We start from the raw sequence: 14155 nt of genomic DNA, 5'->3' as shown, positions 1-14155 counted from the left end.
CAAATCAAAGCGCACCACATAAGAACGGAAATTAGTTTCCGACCAGCACTCGTACATTACATTTCTATGTGAAAGCTTTAAAATTCTAATCGGTTGCGTTAAGTTTGTTGAAAATACACAGCCCTAAGGATATCGTGTTTGCACGTGACCAGCTCACTGATTAGTATATTTAAAAACACAGTTCAGAAAGCATTCCCCTACCAACACCACACCACCTGCAACATATCCAACAAGGAGCACAAAGAACGCCGGAATCAGATGAGAAACAGAAAACACAAAGTATAACGCGTCTGTCTCATCATCTTCTTTTCTGTTACGACTTTCTAACCTCGCTTCAAATGATATTACTTCACAGTAACGATGCAACAAACCACCTTCCATACCACGTCTCAGCAAAGAATTCAATTGATTCAAATATGGACTTCCTTTCGGTAATAGGAAAACAAGTGATGAAGACATTAATTTCACATTTATAGTACACAACACTTTTTTTTCTTCGCCAAAACCAAGACGATTTGCCAAATAATTTGTGTATATTTCTGCGAAGATCGACGTTACATCGCGCTTATATATCATACGCTTTACACACATTTGAATATCAGTGCAATCTACATGGCGACTGTAATGAAATCTTTCAATTTCTCTGTAATCCATGGTCATTGCTACGATACCTACAGCTGAGTTGAAACCAACTTTAAGATCTGATTCTACTAATTCGTCTACTGTTTCCATTTTCTTTTCGTAACCAGGTGCAACGAGGAAAGAAGTGAAGAAAGCTTGAAACACTGTGCTCATGACGAAACAATAACACACGTATAGTAGAAATATCAATCTTAATTTCCAAGTCTTCGGCATTTCTGGAACTGAGACTCCAAGGAAAACTGCCCAAGCGTTATATAAACTCAAGTTGATATTTCTGTAATTATCTGAATCGTTGGAGATGTGGGGTGTGTTGTAAGTAGCCAAACACGAGAATAAACAAGCTGTTGAAATGTAAACCACGGCCATAGTTAACCACACAGATATTGAGTATGTTGTAATTACCTTCTCCATTCTTCGTGATGCATCCGGACAAGGAAGAAACCACGACACTGATGAAAATTCAACTGGAATTGTTGGTTCATAATCTGAAGATATTAGAGCAGGAATCAATACTACAGTTCCAGTTACTATGTCGTTTATTCCATTGGTTAACTCCGCTATAATTTTTATGTAACCATCCACAGTAACGTTTAATATGGGAGGTGAGAAAATCGGCGTCAAATTCATTTTTTCAATCGGTAGAAGAAGTTGCTGGACTGACATGCCTTCTACTTTCAAGGAAGCATCGCCGTAGATTTGTGTAGAATTCTCCTTCAGATAAACGAACGGATCAATACCAATGCTACCGACTTTGAGAGGACATCCAGAGTAGTCCTCTGGATTCTTTGTGGGGAACAGATCAACTTTTTGTGACAACGGCGGATACTTATACGATTGACATTGGTCCAACAAGATGGCTTCTTTCACTTCCCCGCAGTTATCACCTTGATAAGGAAACCCAGTATACACTTCCGCAATATATTTATTTGTTTCACTTACATGTGTGCTTTTCTCTTTATCATCTTGATTTGTAATTACGATGATAGTATTGATGATTCTGTAATACGACCACATTTCTGTGTATACCTCAAGAGCCACTTCTTGTGGAGTATGGTTATCACGATAGATCACCATCACAATGAACCTCGCCCGCGGCTCCCACTGACTACTTTCGCTATCTTTCAACGAATCCAATTGATAGCGAAGGGAGTCCATAATGTCAACGTCGTCGTCTGGCCACAGGAATATTATATATCCACAAACGGTTTCGCCAGTGGGATTCAAGTTTTCGTCTCGTGGAAGAATACGATATGGTATGAAGTTAGCACTCATTTTCGTCAGCAACATATTCACAATAAGGATTACATCTTCATCGAATGAACTGGGCATCAGTGTTCGTTGGAGTCCTTCTCCTCTATTTTCTAGCATAGATACTAGCACATTACGGAAGTTGGAGAAACATGTGTTTATGATACTGTCTACACACGACACAAATTCCACTTCCTGCAAGTTAGACCATGTGATTTCTTTCTCCTCAGTATACACTCGTTGTAATTGTCCAAATAGACAAAATAAGAGAATTTCCACAGTGCCTCTCATCTTTCTGAGAGATGTACCTGAAAATATAAGAATACACCACATTGACTACAGTAAGTTTATACAGGGTCCGGCAGAGGAATGGACGATTATTAATAGTCGTTTATTAAGTTTAAACTCAATTCAAGAATACGTTTTTTTCAAATCACATACATTAGATCATGAAGTACACATTCAGACAATTATTTAATGAAAAGGACTTCCTTTTAAGTGATTACCACTGAGATGGAAGTGTTCGTTAGATATGCACAGTGTCAATAAAATCTTCATCTTCAACCATGCGATTTAAAATCTCATAAAACGCCCTTCGGTTGAGATCATCACTATATTAAGAAGACGAAATTAGTGTCTAGTGGCTTCAAAAGTTTCGTTTCTGTAATAATTTTTATTTGCAAAAGCATGTTGTGTACAGTTGCAAATTTCTATGAAGACTAAATGGCATTGTATTGACAACAGAATGTGCGCTCATTTTATTGCCTCTCTATTCAGTAAGAGATATATAAGCTCCTCAAAATCGCCCGTTCCACTACCGGACCTTCTATATTACACTAGTTAACAACATTCGACCAAGTTATTGTTTATGTTATTTTTTATTGTTTATTGCTTCATTTTATGATTATGATTGTGATTACAGCATTGAATTTTACCAAATATCGATATTTTAATTACAATAATGAATTTATTCTTCAATTTCCTTAAAAAGAACTAAAATTACATAGCTAAGTTAATAAAAGTAGAGACATAGTGCTTCATAACACAAAATAAACCCTACAGAAGTCTGAATAAGTAAAAAAATAACATATACCACTGAATTTTCAATACTACAAAGCCTTCATTCCAAAGTATACATGATATCAGCTTCTTCGTTTATTCACTTTGGACCTTTAATCACATACTATGCCGCACGCATAGTCTTCCATAATAGTACAATCCCAACGTCTCTGGTACCTTTTTTTCAAATTCTCAACCTGTCCCTTGTAATTTTCACTTCTTTTGTTCTCCAAAAACCATTGTATTAGCATTCTAAAAGTTTCTCAAGCAATACGTTTATCATTCCTGTCGTGAGTAATGAAAGACATATACCTTCCATCAAGGGGACTTGGTGTTTGTGTTTGTTGTGTTAGCGGTGGCCCAGTGCAGTGCCAACTACACAAGAGTGACTCGCAATGCGTGCTTACCGTATTGGTCAAATCATATCGGCTTGGAGTAATGTAGCTGTACAGATTGATCGGAGCAATAGGATACATTAAACTAAGTAAAAACCCTATTTATGTGTTTTATAATGAAGTGCGTGGTTAATTAGAGAATTAGGCTGAGTAGGTTTGCTACAGCGCGTCGCCAGCTCGCGTACGAAAACAAACACCCACTAGGTTTGAACTGTCACTCCAGTAGGGTTCCAAACTTCCTAATGGCATGAAATAACGACACGTGGTAATCTGTGAGTACATTCTTTACCTAATTATGTTTCATATTAAAAACCAAGCCACATTTAGTACTAATCAAGATATTCATAATTTTAATACAAGACATAAATTAGATCTCCATCTGCCCTCTGTTAGTCTAACCTGTGTTTAAAAAAGTTCAATATTCATGTATTACAATCTTTAAGGCACTGTCTAGTTATCTTAAAGTTTGAAAGGACCACGAGAAAAGATTTAGAACAGAATTAACCAAATTTCAGTACCCTCATATCTTCTACATAACTAGGCTTCGAGACTTGGGACCTGTTACAATAAGTTTACTGTGCATGTACTATAGGTTGACTCGCTGCAGGTAGTGCAAGGTAGAGATGTCTTGAGGTAATAACATTGCTATTTAGAGTAGAATAAGGTAGCATGGGGAAACACACACATATTTACATTCTGTAAGTAAATATATATTACAAAATGACAATGTCAAAAGAATGTGAAAAGCATTTTTTCTCCTGTCTTTTATAAGCATTTGTGTTTAATTATACACAGTGTTAATGGTGGAAATAAACATTTAGCAATTTTAATTTCGTCATTTATCCTATTGGTCGTCTTTAGGATGTGCAATGTACTACATTTTCACTGTCTCAAAAGTAAATATTTTTTGCTTATCTGTCAAACACTGTTTCTACTGTCAAAAGCTACGCTCTACGTCGCATGACGTGATAGGAGAAAAACGAAAAAACCTAACATCATTGCGGTCTCTAAGAGACAATCCTTTATTCTCGTATGACTCTATGTCCACTAATTTGCTGTTTATGTTACACAATGTTCCATATCCGTTATTTTCACATAAAATTTATTTCCACTTCTGTTTTAAACGTTCAGTAACCGGTGCACTTAATGTCTCATTAATTCTCTGTGTCATCATCATCATCATCATCATCATCATCAATAACAATCTTTGATTAGGCCTCCTGTTCCATATCTTCCTTGGTTTTCCTTGGTCTTGTTTTCTATGAGGTGTATAGTCTAATAGTGTCTTGGTAACCTATTGTTTGGCATTCTTAATACATGTTCATACCAGTTGTTGCGGTAAGATTCTATAGCATCCGTAATGGGGGTGATATTCAATTATGTTCGGATGTCAGCGTTCCTTTTATGGTCGTAAAGAGTATATCCTGCAAGAGGTCGTAGCAATCGCATTTCAGCAGCTTTTATTATTCGAAGTTGCCCTTTCGTTAATGACCATGTCTCTGATCCATATAATAATGCCGGGACTGCCATAACTTTATAGAATTTCAAAATTGTTTCTGGTCGAACTTTCTTTAATAGAGTTGATTTGATTGTCCTTAACAGTTGCTGAAATTTGGCAAGTTTAATATCTACGTCCGTGGAGTTTATATAAGAAAGATTGCAGCCAAGATAGTTAAATGTGTTAACTTGTTCTATACAATTATTATTGATTTCAATTTTGGATCTTACATGATTATTTCCTTGGAAGGCGATGATTCTGGTTTTATTTATAGAGATTCCCAAATTATAATTTTTTGCTATTTTGTATAGTGTGTATATTGCTTTTTGTAACTTGTCTTCAGAATTTGCTAAGATTATCTGATCATCTGCGTAAAGTAATGTGTTAAGTGGGAAGTTGTCAATCATAAAATTTGTGAGCAACTCGTCTTCCCAAATTTTGGTAATGTTATTTATATAAATTATATATATATATATATATATTCTCTATGTCATTTTCTCAATTAATTTGAGGGCTTCCGGCATCTCTTGCTCTGACTTTTCTAACTGTGTAATAGTTTCAGACACAGTTTGAAAATAGATTTGTGTGAAAACCAAATTACTCGTCAGAACCTTCAAATGCAGAACGTTTTTCTTTGCATATTTCTTGTCATTCATTCTGCAGTACCCCCACCCACTGTACCCTTTACCGCTATACTCAGTACGCCGTTATGCGGATTTCGAACTGAACTGCTCTATTGGGTCTGAAGTCTCGAAGCCTATGTAACAAAACTGATGAATTGTTTATGCATGGAAATTGAATTATTCTACTTGATATGAAATGTACAATTTTGTATAGCTCAACTAAAATATGCTTGTAAATTGAGTTAACCTGTTTGCTATGTACTGTATATTTTTGTACAGCATAACTGATAATTATATATGCTGTAAATTCAATAGTAGTCTATGTACCTCAAGTAAAAAATATGTTTTTGTATATAAATTGAACTAATCTACTTGATATGAATTGTACAATTTTGTATAGCTTAACTAAAGTAAAATGTTATGTTTTATTTAACGACGATCGCAACTGCCGAGGTTATATCAGCGTCGCCGGTGTGCCGCAATTTTGTCCAGCAGTTCTTTTCCATGCACAGTAAGTCAACTGGCATGAGCTTGTCGCATTTAAGCACACTTAAATGTCATAGACTGGCCCGGGATCGAACCCGCAACCTCGGGCACAGAAGGCCAGCGCTATACCAACTGCGTCAACCAGGCCGACTAACTACAGTATGATTGTAAATTGAATGAAATTGAATTAATCTGTTTACTAGGTATTGTATACTTTTGCACAGCTTGGCTGAGGAATTGAATATGCTTGAAATTAAATAGTAATCTGTATAGCTCAACTGATGAATCGTTTATATTTGTAATTTGAAGTAATTTGCATGATATATGTTATCAATTTTTGAATATCTCAACAGATTTAATAGTTTACGCTTTTAAATTGAACTAACTTATTTCCTATAGCTATATATTTTATAGCTCAACTGATGAATAATTGTTTAGGTTTGTAAATTTAATCATCTGATTGCTATGTACTGTATATTTTTGTTGAGCCACGAACGTAGCTCAATCGATGATCCGGAGCTAAGCTCGTAATTGGGATAGATCCCCGTTTGGTCTGATTACTGGTTGGTTTTATTTTTCGAGGTTTTCAACAACAATAAGGCAAATGCCAGGTAATCTATGACGAATCCTCGGCGTCATTTAACCTCAATTCATCTCGCCAAAAAATTTTAATCTTGTAAAAGTTTGACTTGTCCCACATCTTAAAGCTTCAATGCTAATGTAAGATGTACGGAATACAATAAATGAAATTTAATTTAATTTGAAAGAAAACAGTCTATTTTATTGAAAAACTCTAAAGGAATAGATTATTCTTTATCAGTTTCTCTAAAGACAAGAGTAAAAATCAGAATCCAATGGATAGCACTTATGGAGTAAAACAGTGTTATCATTTAGGGGAAATGAATTTTTTCTGTGAAAAGTATTCATTTCGAAAAAGTATAAGATTTTTTAATGTATAGTTTTAGAAAAGAGTTTTGTCTCACAGATACTTTATAAGTACCAGAATGGGGACAGTCCGTATGATCAGACATACAACGAAACAAAACTAATTGTATTACCTAACTTAGTAGTCGTTCTCTTGTTAACCAGGTCGCTCGCCGTCTGATCAGACGCACTGCCTCCTTTCTGGGACTTACACAGAATCTGTGCGACAAACCTTTTTGTAAGACTGTACACCTTTTTTTAAGACTGTACACTTAAGCTGTTAAATTATGCATAGTTATATTTCTTCCTTTCTGTGTAACAGCCTCCTCTACACCGCATTAAATTGTCAAACGTTATAGAACGAAGAAAAACATGACTAAAATGTATCTGAAAAAATATTTTATCGTGAGACGATTCAACCGCACGAACAAATAATCTTAACAAGACGAAACAAGAAGTCTTTCCTTGGTTTTCAAAATGTATCACAATTTTACGAATAAAAAGATCACAGAATATAGTAGTTACCGATTCATACCTTCGTTCTTGCGATGAATCCTCAGTGAGTGACTTTTGTTCTTTGTGTCTTTAGTTGACAAGTTGTCGAGCTCAAAGTTTGTTTAAGCTACAAAAAACTGCACTTTCCTCTTACGTGAAGTACACGAAACTGAAATGACAAATGAAAACTTTAGGGTAAGCAACATTTAACAGCCCTACAATGAGCTTACTGAAAATCAAATGCTACGGGACGCGTTCGTTTTGTGACAGTGTAATTACTTTCTTTCGTGATCCTTACTTAACTGGAGTCTGTCACGGGTTTTATAAATATTGTATTTAGCCTACATGTGCACAAATGTTAGTAACGAAATAGCACGGTATTCACCATAAAATTTGCTTTTATGGGTGAAGAGATTAGACCAGCGGTGACCAAAACGCGAACGGCAATGATTACATGCGAGAGACAGTCTTAGTAGTAAGGAGGTGGGGGAGAGGTACTTGGCATGAAAACTACAACCAGTGGTTGTTCGTGCACTAACAATGAGTTTATCAACCCGCAAATAAAAATCGTTAGCTTTGCTGTATCAGTAATGTCACTACTGTCATCAAGTGCCAATAAAAATATATACGAATTTTCTTGTGTTTTTTTTATATTCCTCATCAACACAATCAGAAATTTCCTGAATTCTCTGCTGAATATTTAGTCGAGAAGTGCGCAGTTTTTCAAAATTAATTAACAACTTTCATCGGACAAATTATTTGAGCCATCTTGATCATTACACGTTTAAAAATCTCTCCTTGGTGGATGGCTTAAGAGAACGAGCTATTTCGTTCGCCACTGCAATTATTTATGTCATATTTCTCTTCATGACGGTGATTTAAGGCTGATATCAGTTCTTGGAGTTTAATAGCTCGTTTCATTACTACACTAACACGTAATATTTAATCACTTTCTCTATAATAATAATAATAATAATAATAATAATAATAATAATAATAATAATAATAATAATAATAATAGTAATAATAATAATAATAATAGTAATAATAATAATATTAATAATAATAATAATAATAATAATAATAATAATAATAATACCTGTTATGCCTATGTATTCAGTGTAATGCATTGTAATGTCGCTTCTATATACTACTAATTGAACCGTTGAGCAAAGCAACATATTACAATTTCTCCGACAGAACAGCGAATAAATTCCTCTTCCCATTCTGTACGAAACCTGTTCCTGCTCGTAGAGACAGAGGGTTTGTACAGCGACATGGTACCGACACTGCTTAACTACAGTACGTGAGCGAGACAGAGAGCAATGTACAGGAAACTCCCCTTACCAGTATGAATGTCTTTGATTACACGATGTAATCACGATGTCTAGTTTGGTCATATCGGTCTACGATATGATAGGGGGAATGACATCAGCAAGACAGGCAGTATTCCTGTTGTTGTACAGTATGTATTAGGCTAGAGCAGTCATGTCAAACTCAATGCCACCATAAACCTACACACAGCACGGTACCAGACTATGGGCAGATGACGTAAAGGAGACAATTCAATCGTGCATGCATTAGGTTCTGTGTGCGAATGTAAGACCAAGGAAATTTCTTGTGCACGATTGGCTACAGTACTTATTTAAGGACAAGATTACAGTATGGTCTCGAACTTCGACTGAGGCATACATTCTTTGCTGTTGTTGAAATGTAGTCCTTAATAAATTGTCCGTTTGAATAAGTTCCTTGTCTTGCGACAATCATCCGCGTTAGTTCGTAACTTGCTCGCATAGCATCAACACGATATAATTCCAGGTTCTACGAATATATATATATATATATATATATATATATATATATATATATATATATAACCTATAAATCACAATAGTATCTCGCGAAACGTTAAGAAAGTTATCTCTAAAAAAAAGGGGTTTATCCAGAACATCAATTTGTAAACCGACTAACAGTTAAAAATTAAGCCTTACAACACTAGGTCATAGTCCAGTGCTGCGGTGAAGTAAAGGTTAGCATGCCTGACCGTGAACAAGCGGGCACGGGTTCAAATCCTAGTTGGGACAAGTTTCTGGTTGAGTTTCTTTCGGGGTTCTTCTTCATCCAATTAAGAGCAAATGCTGCGCAACTTTCGGCGCTGGACTCTGGACTCATTTCGCTGGAATTATCACCTTCATCTCATTCAGATGCTAGATAATCACAGCAGTTGATAAAGCGTCGTAAAATAACCAATTAAAACACTAGTTAATAAATTAAATAAGACGGACCACGTGGCAAGCAGGGTTCAGTTATATCGATAGAGACTAATAGTTCAGAAAACCTGCATAAGATTTGTTAGCATACATTCTTTTCTCTACTCGTTATATTAAACTTATTCTTAAAAATCTCTCCCTTTCTTTAAAGAAAATACCGCATTTTGACAAAAAAATGATAATATGATTTCATTTCTTCTAATTGTCACCTTTAGCCCCATCTTCAGCAAAAATATTCTAGCAGGCTAATTCTTAATGCAAAAAATGTTATCAATGAAAAATTTTTTCTTGCCAACTGCTCAGTGGAATTTTAAATTTATTTAGTATGTTACATATGCTCTATTTTTTCTGCATTTGTATCTTTTATCACTTGTCAGAAAAGTGCACCCAAAATTGATAAATTTAACATTTTTCGGTACTTTCTTATTTTTTATGACATTGGCACACTTTTCTCAGAAAGTATTGTACCCAGATGGCTGAAATTAAAATACAATATCAATGTGATGCCATTTTCCACAGTAGGTTAAAAAATTAAGTTTATTTCTATCTTAGGCAAAAATAAAAAATAATTTTCATTCTTAATGCAAAAAATTTTATCAATGACTTTTTTTTTCCCAACCGTTCAGTGGAATTTTAAATTTATTTAACCGGTCGTATACATAAAGGTATGTTACATATGTCCTATTTTTTCTACATTTTTTTCTTCTGAGAAAAGTGCACCCAAAATTGAGAAATTTAATACTGTAAGATATGGAACTACAGAGGCCCCTTAAGTTCACTATTCTATTTCATTTAGTATTCAAAGAATCATCTATACATTCATTCAACTGCTTAATTTTCCAAAAAAAAAACTATATTTCAAATATTTATGTATATGGATAAATAAAACATGTAGCAAAGGAAAAGTAAGTAGTTCACTATGTAAAATACAGTACCAGTACCAATGTGAATATAAAAATAGAAGGGAGCAGAGACAAAGAGTTTATTCATAATAGTGCACCAATACCTATTTCTAATGTAATGCTCTATTTTCAAATTTAAGGTGCAGTGAAAACATTACAAATCTTTTCGCATTAATTCACTTTCAAAGTCAAGTCTTTGGTGAGCTCAAACTTGTAATACGAAGAGGTATATTCTAATTTAAGTGTGTCATCCCAAAACTCGCTCCGTCCATTTGACCATTTTTATGATTTATAGATACAAATGATAATTTTTAAGACCTCTGTCGTTACATTTTAAGCTTCTTTTCTTCCAAACCAATGACAATCCTTGTCTAAAAGTTTGTGTTATTGTGCATGTCACTTGAAAACTCGCCCAGTCCGTAGACCAATGTATAAAGAACTAGTCCAGCACTTTCATGAAAATGGACTTTACGCGTTTTGAAATCACAATCTTCAATTTTATTGTAGTGCACTGTGACATTATTTACATATCTGTAGACTTGTAATGATTAATCTGGTGGTAAGGAGCAAGAACACACTCAACAATGAACACAATGAAACTAGCAAAGTACCCTAAAATTATCGCAATAAACGCTGGACCCAAATGTGAAACAGAAAACACAAAATACAACTCATTTCTTTCATAGCCATTTTGTAATTTCTCACTATTTAATCTTGCTTCAAACATCATTACATTCCAATAGCGATCAACTAACGCCCCTTCCAAACTTCGTCTTATGAAATAGTTCAATTGGTTCAAATATGTGCTTCCTTTAGGCAGTAGAAACACCATGCTTAACGACAGCAATTTATTGTTGAGAGTGCAAAAGAATTTGTTTTCGTCATAAAAGCCTAGAGAGCTTGCCAGGTATTCTGTGTATAAAGCTGAAACAATTGTAGCTACGTCCCTCTCGTAAATTATACGCTACACACATTTTCTGTAGTCGGTGTAGTCTATATAGCGGTAATAATGGAATCTATACATCTCTTTGTAATCCACAGCCCATGCGGATAATTCTATTGCCGAATCATAACCGATTTTCAAGTCAGATTCGAATACCTCATCAAAAGTTTCAAGTTCCTTTTAATATCTAGGCTCGACAAGGTAGTTAATGAAGAAGGCTTGAAACACCGTGCTTATAACGAAGCAATAGCAGACGTAAAGCAGAAAAACCATCCTCAGTTTCCAAGTATTAGGTATCTGTGGGACTGACACTCCGAGAAAAACAGACCATGCGTTGTAGAAGCTCAAACTGATGTTAGTGAAGTTAACTGAATCTGTACGGTTAAGTAAGATGGTTCTATTTGCCGAACACCAGAACACACAGCTCATACAAATGTAAACAACAGTCATCGTTGCTCACACAGAAGCAGTGTACGTTGTAATTACCTTTTCCATTCTGCAAACTGAAGTCGGGCACGCAACAAGCCACGACACTATAGTAAATTTGTATGGAGTGGATGATTCTTATTCTGAGGATATAGAAACGGGTAACAACCCTACAATTCCAGCCAATATATCTGATTCCCCACTGACTAACTCGCTTATCACCGTATAAATATCATCAAAAGTAAAGTTTAATACGGGTGGAAAGAAGACTGGTATCAAATCCATTTTCTGGATCGATGGCAGTAGATGTTCAATCGAAAGTCCTCCAATTTCAAAGGCCTGTTTTCTTTTTGTGTAGAATTATCTGGCAAATTAATAAAAGGATCCATATCAATGCTAGCCACTTTGAAGGGACAGCCTTGATAGTTCTTAGGAGTCTTTGTGGGGAAGAAGTTGACTTCTTGTCCAGGAGTTGGGTATTTATCGCACCGGAATTGATCCAGTAGCACGATTTCTTTCACCTCTCCAGAGGTACCCTGTTCATAAGGGAACCCAATGTACAAGTCTACTGTCGGCTCATTCATTGCGTTTCCACGTTCGTTTCTCTGACGTTCATCTTGATTTGGGACTACAACTAAATTGTTGATGGTGTTGTAATACGACCACATTTCTTTGTAAATATCGAAAGCCAGATCTTGTGGATTGCGAGTGCCTGGATTCGTCAGCATCACAATAAACCTAGCTCTCGGTTCCCACTGAATGCTTTCACAGTCTTTTAGCACATCCAGTTGAATTATAATGGAATCAATAATGTCACCGCCTTCTTCCTCTGACCAAAGGAATAATACATACTCCCAGGTTACTTCTCGTATGGGATTTATTTTCTCCATTTTTGGCATAATCTGGTAGGGCATGTAGTTAAAGTTAATTTTCTATAACATCAAGTTTATCTTCAGAATATCATCGCTGTTAGGCAAAATATTTTTTAGATTTCGTTTCAGTACCGAGTCTCGGTTCCCTAGCATAGGTACTCCCATGGATCTCAAATGGAGGAAATACGTGTTTATAATTTTATTCTGTCTATGCATAACACAAGGTTCTCTACTTTCACAATTGGGAGTTCGATAGCTTTATCAAGGCAGACCATTTGGAGAATGGAACACAGGAAGATGATGAAGAATGTCTTCTTTGTTGCATTCATGTTTATATTTGTTATATCTGGAAGATTCACTGTACTGTATAAGAAGTAAGAACCAGGATTAGGAGAACACTAATTTCATATTGTTTCATTTTAAACCTTGTTCTTAGATTCTGACAAAACACATTCCTTTAATAATGAAGAGAACTACTACAAAAGGCCGATTCACAATACAGATGTGAGTTAATTTTTTCTTTATTAGTATTAGAGAAAATGGAGTGACATGCAAGCTGATAAGTAGGACTCGGATTTTGAGGACCTAAAAGTTAAAAATGACAGTGAGTATATATATATATATATACATGTATATAATTACTTGTGTTGGAATCTGTAAGGTAAGCGTCTGGTTTACACTTCTTGGAATTCAGAGTCATCTATCATAGATTATTTTATAGCAAATAAAAAATTATCCGAATTGTTTTTAGATGTCAAGGTCTTCAGAAGAAGTGACATTGGATCAGATCATTACCTTGTATTAGCAAAAGTGAGATATACACCTAGATGGCTACATTTAACAATGATAAATTCCCCCAAAAAATAATTAATGCGTTACAAAATTAGATTAATCCATGACGACAGTGTACGCTGGCTTTATCAAAAAAAGACTTGAACAAAAAATGTTAGAAACACCTGAAGATGAAGACATTCACAAAGAATGGGAAAATATTAAAACTGAAATATCACAGGCAGCCACGGAGAGCATCGGAAAATATAAGGCTTTCACACAAAAGAAAAAATTAAGACCATGGGATGATGAAATTAAGGAGATCATAAAAAATAAAAACATGGCTTATAGAAAATACCTTCAAACAAAATCCGTCAATGATGAAATAGATTATTAACATAAAAGGGCGATAGCTAACAGAGAAATTAGAGAACGACACAATCAATCATGGAAAGTGTTTATATCTTTTTTAGAAACTGGCATTTATAAAATGAAACCCAATACATATAAAATTTTAAAATACATGAACAGAGACATAAAGGAATCCGCCAAGATAAACCCTTGCCCCAAAATAAAAACATTCCTAGACTTTTACAAAAAC

This window comes from Periplaneta americana, chromosome 1 (assembly GCF_040183065.1).
Source record: "Periplaneta americana isolate PAMFEO1 chromosome 1, P.americana_PAMFEO1_priV1, whole genome shotgun sequence".
Taxonomy (NCBI): domain Eukaryota; kingdom Metazoa; phylum Arthropoda; class Insecta; order Blattodea; family Blattidae; genus Periplaneta; species Periplaneta americana.
The sequence above is the reverse complement of the archived record's forward strand: the minus strand, read 5'-3'. Positions refer to the sequence as shown.